Source organism: Cuculus canorus, chromosome Z (assembly GCF_017976375.1).
Source record: "Cuculus canorus isolate bCucCan1 chromosome Z, bCucCan1.pri, whole genome shotgun sequence".
Classification (NCBI taxonomy): domain Eukaryota; kingdom Metazoa; phylum Chordata; class Aves; order Cuculiformes; family Cuculidae; genus Cuculus; species Cuculus canorus.
The window spans coordinates 16,563,790-16,575,257 of NC_071441.1; positions in this window are offsets into that span (position 1 = coordinate 16,563,790).

An 11,468-nucleotide genomic window follows, 5' to 3' on the forward strand; every position below is an offset into this window, starting at 1 on the left:
AGTCTTTTTATGTTGCACAGATGCTTGCAAAGCTCCAGTCTGACAACATTTACTTCCAGCACTGATTGCTGATTACCGTTTTTAAGAATAGATCAATATTCTATTAAGGCTTTTCTCCCTCCTCTTACCTCCGCCTTCTACTTTCATCCTTTTTTTCTGGTTTTTTTTTTTCATCTTTAGGGTTTTGTCTTTTTTTCTTTTGTTACTGTATCCTCACTGATGTAACCACCACATGAATTCACCTCTCAGCATTATGATCTCTTTCCATCCTACAATGAGTGAAAGAGCCCTATTTAGTCAGGCCTTCAACCAAGGTTCACTGACACATTTCCACTAGGTTATGCCGATTTAGCTCCTCAGAGCACCTGGAAGATTATATTTGAGATTTTGCTCCATTTGCTTTTATTTAAAGTAGTGCTGTTTAAGCAAAATTACCGTTTTCCACATTGCCTGCAATGCAACTGCAGGCCCGCAGAATGATGCTTTATTAGAGTTTGATGCATCTTGAATTCCAGCCATAGCAACAGAATGTTGTATGTGAATATTCAACTGTGTAACACTGAGTGGGTTATTGTGACTTTTCGTAATATGACTCCATTGATGAGATTTTGACCATGAGCTGGGTAACCTATGACATTTGTAGAGATGCCAGTTGATAAGCTGAGCGCTGTTCATGGCAGTAAGTGTTCTTCACAGAGCTGCCCTAAGATTGAGGAGGTATTTCAAAACACTGAAATGCCCTGTGCCGAATGCAGCTGCAGCGTGCAAAATTCCTTTCAAATAAAATCTAAATTTGAAGCCTGCTTTTTAACATCAGTGCTGCTGTACCTGTGAGGAAGCACAGGAATACACAAGTCAAGGTTTGCCTTCGTTTGGTCTCGTAGCATTTTCTCACAAAAGCCTAATATCACCGGGGATTCCTGTTCCAGCGGCTGATGATGCTCCTGTTCCAGCGCCTGCATCCCCATCCCCAGGCAGAACAACCCGACCAAGCGGGCGTTCGAAAGCAGCAGCGCTGAAACCCTTCACAGAGCTATTTTTAACCCGAGTGGGGATTTACGAAATCGCGGTCTCGGGGAAAAAATAAACCTGTAAGTAGGGCTCGTTCCTTTCCAGCGAGCCCTAGTTTGGCGCACAGCTGTTCCTGGGTGCGCGGCCCCCGCGGGGCGATGGGCGATGCTGCGCTGCCCCCCCAGCAACTGGCGGAGCCCCAGCCCTCGCTCCCAGGGTCCCCGCCGCTGTCCCCTGCCCCAGCCTGGCCACGGCCGAGCACGTTCACCGCGACAGAGCCGGAGCGTTCGTGCGGACACGTCCCCGGTCCCCGCCAGGGGGCCGGAACGGCGCCGCCGCAGCCGCGGGCGCGGAGCCCCGTCCTCCCGCCCCGACACTTGCTCACCCGCCCAGGATGAAACCGGGCAGCGTGAAGGCGGTCCTATGTCTCCACCGACTCGGCAGGTTCCAGGGTGCAGAGCCGGCACATTCTAACCTGCTGCTTTGCTGTATGCCGCCCGGCTTTCAGGCCGGGAGAGCTGAAGGCTTTCTCCCTAACTTTGAATATTAAAAATGCCATTTAAAAAAACACCCTGAGGCTCCCACAAAGGTGAAAGTTGGCTTGTTTGAGGAAAAAGCTTTCCGTGGTGAAATACCCAGTGAAATCACCAAAGAATTTAAGTATCCTCACAGGAGGGGTGGACATCTGGAAGGACGTCAGCTCAGGGAGAGATGTTGCACAGTGCGCTCACGTGCACCCTGCTTGTCCTCACCCTTGTGATCTAATTGGACAGACTTCTCTGGGTGAATCATGGAATCGCTAGGTTGGAAAAGACTTCTTGGATCATCGAGTCCAACCATTCCTATCTGCCATTAAGCTGTGTCTCTGAGCACCTCATCTACCCACCTTTTAAATACCTCCAGGGATGGTGACTCAACCCACTCCCTGGGCAGCCTCTGCCCCTGCCCGATTACCCTTTCTGTGATTTCTTTTTTTCCGTGAAGGAGCAGGAGGGAGTCCAAGGGCCATTTCCAAAGAACTAGGGCATGCTGTTCGTGTACAGCACCTAAAATAATTTGTGCCTGCTGCAAGTATCATTATTGGCTCCCATTTAGCTGTCAGAGTAACTAGACATCAGCAGGATGTGCTGAACGTCGCTGTTGCTGCTCCATCCCCAAGTGTCCACCGCTGTGTCTGGCAGAGAAGTGTACAGCACAGCCAGGTGGGATCTCATGGGCTGTGCCTGCATTAGCTGAGCAGCGCCGCTCAGCAGGAGTGGGTCTGCAAAGTGAAACAGCAGGTGTGGAGAGCCTAATGTCCACATTCACTGCATGTTGGAGGGGTTTATACCAGACAGTCCTCTGGATTGCCACTTAGCGGATGAAATACAAAAGTTGTCTCCTAGTGTGTATTTTCTAGTTTAGCTTCATCCAATAGATACTACTCATCTCAAACCTGTGAAGTGATGTGATGTAAAAACCTTGCAGGGCAAGTGGGGGCTGCAGGCAGAGTCCCTTTAAAAATGCCTGATTTGAAAACACTCATTTCCCTACTAGCAAGGGGTGACTGACAACAGCTGCAGAAGTTGCATATGGTAGAGCAGACCAATGTGGACCTACAGGAGAGGCTTGCCTCAGCTTCCTGACAGCAACGAATTCATGAGGGAGCCTGTCTGAGTACTAAAGGAAGTTAATTTCCAAGGTCTCAGGGCACAGTGTCGAAACCACAAAAGTTATGAGGAGCCTAATTTTGAGATGGAGCAGGCTTCTGTCCTCCTGAACAACATTTGCAAAGTGATGGAGAAATTTTTCTATAGAGAGCAGCCAAAAATAACTCCCTGGCTCATATGATCAGTCAGAAAACACCCTTCTGAATCTCATTCTATATATAATAACAGAACACAGTCAAGGGACATCAGTAATGCCATGTCTGCTTGTTTCTGTGCCATACGTGGCAACTCTAATGAGCAACGGATTGCAGCTACACATGCTGTTCAGCAGACACTGTGGGACATGCAGCAGCATGCTGCTGTACATCTTCTATTAAATCCTAGAATGAGGTTATTGCTCTCCTGTTTGCATGTATTGTGGCAGATTTTTTTAAAAGACTTTTTCGTTATTTTTGCAAATGAGTCATCAGTCTATATGTAAGACAAGGGACTTGCTATTTAGAGAACAGAGCATGCTATTTAGAGAATAGGGCATGCTATTTAACAGCTCTGGACAGGTGGCCTGATATTGCTGTGTTTTGCCTAGCTGCAGCTTCTTTACTTACAGTTCAGTGGGCATTATCAAGAACTTAGCTCCAAGGTAAAGCTTCACGCTTTGTCAGCCTGAAGACATACCTAAGGAAATACTGAATGATGGAGCCATCCAAGTAGGTGACTGCCATAAAAAGAAATAAATATGTGTTTTGAACTTCTAACCATGAAACTGGTGGTGGCTTCCATACTAACAGACATGTCTTGGTGTGACCATCTTGTTTTTCTTCTGCCTTGCAACCCAAACTCAGCGAGATACAACCACAGTGACACTCAAGTCCCAAGGCACATGCCACGCATCACTGTGGACACAGCGTTGATTCACATAGAGGCCTGGTGAAAGCTGGCAGCTTGAGAAGGCTGCAACTCACACCTCTTCACTGTTTAATTTGTTTTTCACAATTTAAGATGCCACCTCCCACATATATGTAGACCACAGCACACGCATCATGATAATTGTTTCGCCATCTTTTTTAAAGAACACATTCTTTAGATAACCAGTTGCCCGTCTCTGCATATGCCATCCTAAAGGGAGGAAGGAAAATAACCTCACAAAATTTCAACAGAAATTAATCTCTTCAAAACTGTAAAGGTGCAATAGGATTTTTGCCACAAAACAACATTTCCCTGCTAAGTCTTCAACAGAAGAGGACAGAAAAAGATGAATTATTGTAAAAAAAGTTGCATAGTGCCGAATTTGTACCCATGTACTCCATAGACACTGCAGTTTTACTAATCCTGGTAAAACATAAAGGAAAAAAATATGACACCACATTTGCTCAAATAAGGTTTATATATTCTACTTGCCCAGGGTTTGCCCTCAAAATCAGAGGTACTTGAATGTTTCATGTTGTGTCAATGTTCTGCATTATTATAGAGTATTCTATGTCTTTTCAGTCTTTTGCAGACACATGGGTGCTTGCTTCTTGTGCCCTCCAAGCTGACTGGCCAGGAACTGATCAGGACATCCACAGAGAGAGCACTGTGCTGCCACTGGAGCACAAAGCATCTTTGTGTCAGGGCTGTTTTTTGACCAGTTACCCTTTTTCACAGACATAATGATCACAATAGTGTCTGTAAAAGCTGTGCAAATACATAAATGTTTCATTTTTACAAATAAGTCACATCAGATATGAACTTCATTCTTGTATTCTAAGATCCTTGAATGTGGCCTTTATTGTATCTAACAAATCTTGAGAGGCACAGAATGCTCGACAGGGTGAATAAAGGCAGCAATATGAAATGTCTAGTGTTTCTTGTGTGTTTGAGGGGTTTTTTTCAACCTGCTAAGTCCTGGATGTGCTGGAAAACAATAGGAAGGAACAGGGAGAAGAAGCTGCAATAAATATCACATGTGCAAATCCTTATTTAAATGCAGTGACATCGAATTCGACCCAGCTTCAAGAAAGCCACAGGGCAAAGGCATACATGTCCAGAAGACAAAAAAAATGCAGAAATGCAGGAATGCCAATGAAGGTTGGCTTCTATTCTTACACTTCTATAATGGGAAGGGAAGGCAGGAAAAAAAAGCAAGAATAAAAAATCAGTGATGGAGAAGAAAAGAATGGGGAGCTCTTCAGCCTACCAAACAACACAAGTGAACATTTTGCTAAACAACGTTTCAGTTAAAAATAATTTCTTAACTCTTCCCCGTGAATGTATTAGAGGTTTCCTCCTAGAATTGCATTTCTGAATAAATTCCATTAGATTCAAAGAATCTGATAGACAAATATGCAGAGCACTATCATACACAACCATAGATGCACATGAACCCCAGCACACACACCCATTGAGTAGAAGAATAACTTGCTTAAAATCACCTACTGTAGGACTGTGTCAGCAGGGACTGAAGTAATATGGCAAATGATGAGAGACTGCAGCACTGGAAACAACAAATTGGGAAAGATTTGCGTGGCTCCTGCTGTGATAGACAACTGCACAAGCCCATCAGTAAATTGGTAGAGCAACTTGTTTAAATTAGTTATGATTTGTCCTTGCTTTTAATGGAAGTTAGGAAAAAGTCTAGAAGCTAGGAAAAAGCAAGAAGAGAGAGTAGGGCCCAACATGGCAGAAAAGAGAGAATCGGATAAAGGCTAGGGGCAAAAAATTAACTCCTTGTACACATTAATCTACCTGTTATAAATGCCTCTTCCTTCTCAGACCATGCTCTGTGTATTGCACTTAATACTGATGGTTAATCAAAATCAAGCAACAAATGTGTTAATTTTTAATGTTTTCTTAGCCATACAGATCCAAAGGTGGTGACCCACAGGGCAACATTACTAAGATGTTTTAGCTTTACCTGATATTTTCAAGAATTGTATGTTACTTTTCAGCTATTTTCACAAAAAAAAAAAAAGAAAAAACAACAAAAAACAACAAGCAAGCTCTCCTCTGTTTGGTAAAAAAAAAATTTAAAAGTCCAAATGAATTGCAAAACCATGCCCGTGCTTCCAAACAAATAATGAAACCTTGATGTGAATAAACAAGGCTTCATAACTAAAGCTTGCCTTGTGATCTGACTGGATAACAGTTCACTTGTGATGTCATCAGTTCAGAATGAGCATCAGCCTGATTATTATTGGTGGAGGTGTAACTTGAAGAATTCAGGCTCATTTTATTTGTCATTTGGTTGCTTATATTGGTGCTACAGCCATGCGGTCCTTCAATTTTTCTAACAAGTAACACTGTTAAACTGCCAAGGAGTAATATAAATCAGAGTTTTTTCTTAGACCCCATAAAACAACTAACAAAAATGTTATGGTTGCCAGATTCATGTGTTCTTATACATACAGCAAACAGAACTGACAGTAACTGTTTTCATTTGGCTATTATGTTTTGCTATTGTTTCAACAGTGTATGAAAATCAGCGTGGAACTATAAGAGAGTCTAGTTACAGAATCATAAAATCATAGAAACATAGAATCCCTAGGTTGGAAAAGACCTTTGAGATCATGAAGTCCAACCATACCTATCTACTACTAAATCATATCCCTAAGCACTTCATCTACCTGTCTTTTAAATATCCACAAGGATGGTGACTCAATCACCTCCCTGGGCAGCCTCTGCCAGTGCTCCCTGGGCAGCCTCTGCCAGTCCTCCTTTCTGTGAGGAGGCTTTTCCTAATGTCCAGCCTGAAACTCCCCTCGCACAGCTTGAGGCTATTCCCTCTCATCCTGTCCCCTGTCACCTGGGAGACGAGGCCAGCACCCACCTCTCTACAACCTCCTTCCTCGCAGTTGCAGAGAGCGGTAAGGTCTCCCCTCAGCCTCCTCTTCTCAGGGCTAAACAGCCCCAGTTCCCTCAGCTGCTAATTGTAATGCTTGTTCTCCAGCCCCTTCACCAGCTTTGTTGCCCGAATCGGAAGAACTCGCTGTTAAAGGCACAGAGATGATAACAGGATTCTGAACACAGAACAGGATCTCTGCTTGCATGCTTCTCTGCTGCACTGGGACACGTATTTTAGTCAAGTTGCATGCACAATACAAGCAAAAAGGACAGAAAACAGTGTGTGATTGCAGACTGGAGTCACATGCCCACTTAGAGCATCTTGCAGTACTTGAGTGAGTGTAGTTGATATGCACATGCAGGCATGCCTAAAACACAAATGTCTTGATTTAATATTTTGAGATGCATCTGTATTAAGTCACTGAAGACTGAGAAACAAGAATGGAAATATCATAAAAAAGGTGTCTGTTGGCATTTTTCAGAAGCTGATGATACCGTTCGTTTATCAGATGATAAATTATTTTCATTGTTTACTTTAATAGGAGTTACAATATAGTCTATAGTAATAAAAATATTTCAGAACTTGTATCTCACAGGTGTATTTCCCATCTTTCATTTACCAAAGAGCCAACTAATCCTAGTTTGATGCCCCCCAACAGAATTTTATGTCACTCAGCTCTCTTACCTTTCACAAGCATAACTAACTGCCTGATCTGCCACAGAGAGCTGAGAGAAATCCCAGCTGTTTCAAGAGTGGAAAATTAAGCAGCACTTTTCATGCTTCATAAATGGACATGTTTTTCAGCCCTCTGTGAAAACTTCTAAGATGCTTATTATCTGCAATATTAGAATAAATTCAGCCATGGTTCCCTAGGCACAACCATTTGAAATAATGTCTCTAGCCCCCAGTTATGCCAGATTAGCCCAATATATCTGGAAAATAATTATCTTCATGTCAGATATTTGCTGCCATTTACCAGCAAGCTAATGGAGCTGAAAAACGTGATGAAGTCTTCAAACCAATTTCAATCAAATAGCTGCAAGAAAATGCCTAAAACAGAAATCTTTGCTGCTTTTATAAACAATTGGTAATTAATATATGAATAAACAGCATATTTGTATTTTCACCAACACAACTATTTTCCCCAGGAAAGCACAGTTAAAAGCTGAAGTGAATGTTCCTTTAGAAAGTGTACTTTGTTTATAGGAATGGTCTTGGCAGTTAATGTCTGGCAAAGCTTCAAACTCAGAATTACATTACATTGGTAATTTTAAGTTTGTCATCTTAAATAGATCCAGTTTGGATGCATGAATATGAGCAAAATAGGACAGCCCTCAAAGAACTGCCTTTAAGCAGGCTTTATTCTATCCCCTGAAACTTTAATTCCTTCTGCTATTATTAATAGCTGTTAAGTGCTGACAGCATGCTTGGCACTGAATGAAACACAGGAGCAGACATGGTTCTTGTTAAGGGTGGCCCTCGGGAGGCCATTTACTGTGTGTAAAAACAACAACAACTTTATTGGAGTAGTAACCCACTAACACAGCTGCAGCTCGGGTGTCAGGAGATGTCGCTGTTTAGACAAAATAGTGATGCGCACATGCATGAAGACATGAGTCTTTTATGCATTAGTTTTGTCAGAACTAATAAGGCTACCAGCTAAGCAGATAAGACTTTCCAAGGCAGCCAAAGAAGAGCTGTGGCCCAGAGTGTCATTTTTGCAGGGGTTCCTCCCTCAGCAGTGAGACTACCAACCACAGGAACAGGGCAAGCATGGGAACATCACAGATGCTAGAGACACTGGGATGCAAAGAGGACCTCAAAGAGCAAAACTCTGCGGCTAGAGGTTATGGCAAGTCCAGCCGCAGGGTTAAAGGAAATAGCAGAGAAGAAGAGGCAAGACTTTCAAGCAGGGGAGTCTTAAAGCTGGCTTACATGAATGGTTTCCTTTTGAGCCAGGAGCTATGGAGTGGTGACAAAAAAAGATTTAAAGAAGCTGAGAGGATGGTGTGGAAGGCAGCTACAGACTCTGAATCTGAGACACCTGGAGACAGCTGAGCTGGTGCTCCAGAGTAGAAGTCTGAGTCTCCTCTCTTCTGCCGCAGGGAGAGCTGCTGTGCCCACTGAACACCTTCTATCTACAGTCACGGGTAGCATATAGAGGTAATGCCCAATTCCTAAACTTTAAGGTCCTATCAAGTGTCATTGGCCCATTTTAGCCTAGCCAAGACCAGAGATCTGCTGCTTCATCAAGTGTGGAGGGCAGAAAAGCAAGGGAAAGGCAAGACCATGGCATCAAAACTCTGCCAACAAGCTCACACTTCAGCATGTGTGTGAGTCAGGAGCTTTGCAGAGGACATTCACCCCTCAGCTCCTGATCAGGTGACTGTGCAGTGCCCAAAGCAGAGGAAAAGGTGACTTGGCTCCCCCGCTCAAGGCTGTTGCTCACATCCAGTGGTGGGTCTGACCTGACATATAGATGCCACAAAGGCAGGGGTGGCCATCCTCTGATGTCATCTCTTTGGATCTGCCCTAATACATCATCCCTGTGTCCAAGTACAGCTGTTGATATTGCAGGTAGATTCACATTTGCTTCTGTTTCTCCAGGGCTCAACTGTGCTTCTCTGACCACAGCTGCAACCAAGCTTATATAAAGCAAGCCTAGCTGGGGGCTTCTGACTTACAACCATGAGGGCTAAAGCTCCACAGAACTAAATGCTCCACCATGTGGTAGGTAAGTTACCCCCAACATACAGATGCTGGCTGATCATAATGGCAGGAGAAAGTAGGTCCAAACAGGTCAGATAGTTCTCTTGAAACTGTTTATCTTAGCTTAGTTGTACCTGCCTGGCTAGCTCATTTCCTGTGGCACAAAACCTTCCCTCCCTCTTCAATGTCACCTACTCTCAAACATATTCTAACAAGCCTTCTCCCCCTCTTCTCTGTCAGCCTTCTAACACTGATTTTAGATGCACTTGCTTTTTGAGTACCTTTGCCTAAAAGCAACCAGATCGTCAGAAAATCATAGAGTCATAGAATGGTTTGGGCTGGAAGGCATCTTACAGATCATTTAGGTCCAACCTCTCTGCTCAATGACACTCAGAAAACCATATAGTTTTAAGATGCTATAGCTGAGTTACTTCAAATTCATTAGAAGTCATCAGCCACCTGTGTCCATTTGGGCTATAAAATATATGAATGAAAAGGATTTCTTAACATCCTAGGGAGCAGCCTTGCTTTCCGTACTCCTATACTCCTGATGCTGTCGACCTCTGCTTTTCTGTAAATCCATTGTTTCTGTATGTTGTATTAGCATCTGAGTCTGCAAAGGCTGCTCTCTTCACAGTCTAGAAGAGTTTATACTCATTTGATCATGATATATTTTTAAAAGGAGCATTGGAGGAGATGGCATGAGGACGAGGTCTGCAGGAACTGTGTAATTACTGTGTGGAGTGAGCTAATTTCCGTATCACCCCTCTGCTGGAAATGTACTTTCATAAGGCACAAGAGCAAAGTTGTAATGGCATTATTTGCAGGCAGGCACCCTGTGGTGGGTGTTTTCCAATGCACCAAAGGGATGTGAGATCACAGGCACTCTGTCTAGATTACTGGGATCTACTGTACTGCTGTGGCTGCAATAGAAGAGGCCCAAGTGCCAGTGAGACTGAAGTTAGTTGTGTCAGGTACTGGCAATTGTGTAGCAGAGGCAGCATGGAAAGCTGAACAAACTGTTTGAAAAGCTGAATAAATATTCAAACAGTTCACCAACAATGCTACAACTGCACTACTAAGAGTGTCGAAGTTGATTTTCAGCCATGCTGCAGCATGTTGCAGTGGCTGTAGAGCAGACCTCCTCTCTGCCTTGCACAGCTCTGGTGCTGATATAGTCTTAGTCTAAGGAAAGATAAAATATACGACATGCTGGCCAATCCAGAAGTGGCTCATTTTCTCAAAAAATTTGATTATGACAGCAGAAATAATACATCTGTTACAAGATACTGAATAGGAAGCACTGCACTGAAATGACTGCTTTCTACATGGAAATCACTATTTATATATACTCTTGGTTTCTCTTTTCTCTCAAAGAAAAATCTAAATTAAAAGACTCAGGGACAGAAAAGAGGTCTTCCTTACACTCGCTGTTTGCTGCTGCTGGCTGAATTTCATATCATCATTGCTCTTTAAGACCAAGGCCAGTCCCAGTCTTCTTCCTCAACAATGCACCCACATCCTGTCACTGCTCCTTGTTTTCTTCTGCAGTTCAGCACAGAGTATGCTTAATTGTTTTTTAAACTCTAATTCCTCCATCATCACAATAAGAAGAGCAACCTTGTGCCTGTAGAAGTAACCTCTTTATTTTGCTGTTGTGTTAGTAAATTAACCACCATTTCACTTTTCCAGTATCATTGCAGATAAAGTGGTCATAAAGGCATTTGCAAGCAGGCAATTGGAGAAGAATTAAATGTAGAGTTGCAAGGCATCCTAATTAAGGAAAAAAAATAGGCCTGGCAGTCCTAATGGTACTTAATATGTCATCTTCTTCCTATCTCTTAAACCAAACAATCTGCAAACCACTACTGTATTGGAGAATTATATCTACTATAGCTTATGTCAACTTGGATCACACACCCCCTTTTTCTTCAGCAATGTTTGGCAGCCAACTGACTGTGGAAACTAGACTGTTTTACATTAGTCAGCAGCGCTTTTAAATCATTCTTACCGGATGATTTACGGTGGATAACAAATTCTTATATGGCATTTTAAGTTAATGATTAGGCAAAGCAATATACCACTAAAATGCTGGGTGCGTATGTATTTTGCTTCAGTGATTCTAAATTTCTCTTTGGTTTGGAAGACTTCTCTATTCTTATTTTCCCCCGCTGAAAGAAAAAAAAAAAAATGAGAAAAAGGTAGAAGACTTCAACATTTCTTCCAGTCTTCTCCAACTATTGCTTAAGTCAAGAGAATTTTCCTGCCTGCAGAAGAGT